The sequence below is a fragment of the Tiliqua scincoides genome, chromosome 12, assembly GCF_035046505.1.
Source record: "Tiliqua scincoides isolate rTilSci1 chromosome 12, rTilSci1.hap2, whole genome shotgun sequence".
Classification (NCBI taxonomy): Eukaryota; Metazoa; Chordata; class Lepidosauria; order Squamata; family Scincidae; genus Tiliqua; species Tiliqua scincoides.
In genome coordinates, this window is record NC_089832.1 from 7,542,536 (window position 1) to 7,543,174 (window position 639).

General features: G+C 45.9%; 1 pseudogene; it reads right to left on the reverse strand.

The window, feature by feature from the left end:
• Nucleotides 1–264: 264 nt before the first annotated feature.
• On the reverse strand, nt 265–384 carry LOC136663418 (5S ribosomal RNA; annotated as a pseudogene).
• Nucleotides 385–639: the final 255 nt, after the last annotated feature.

The window sequence follows — 639 nt, forward strand, 5'->3', positions numbered from 1 at the left end:
TGAGTTCCATAGATTAATCATCAAGTGAAGAAATATCCCCTGTTATCTGCCCTGAATCTTCTCCCACAGTCATTTTCCCTTCCTTTTAAGTTTCCAGACACGACTCCTTTGCAAATATACATCTGGAAGTCCCACAAGGAAGAAAATGGCTTTGGGGTAGAGGGAGGAAAAATCCTACAGGGCAACTGTGGAAGGCAGAAGAGGGGTGAAAGTCTCTTTTCTGCTGCTGGTTGGCAACCTTCAGTCTCAAAAGACTATGGTATAAGCCTACAGCACCCGGTATTCCCAGGCGGTCTCCCATCCAAGTACTAACTAGGCCTGACCCTGCTTAGCTTCCAAGATCAGACAAGATTGGGCATGTGCAGGGTAATAGTTGCTAATTGCCCCCTCCCAGTGCTGCCTTATACAGTAAGGGCATACATCAGGAAGGGGAGCAGTTATCAGTCATCAGTTATTTGCACTGTGAAACCAGGAAAAAAAGCTGGCCTCATACAGTGACTGGAGAGAGGGGGTAAATTCCTCTTTTTTAATATTAGATCTATCTTCATTCTGGCATCAGTTTGTGCTCTCTCTCTCTCTCTCTCTCTCTCTCTCATGTCACTGTGATCCGGTAAGGGATTCACATCCAGTTTGCTGAGC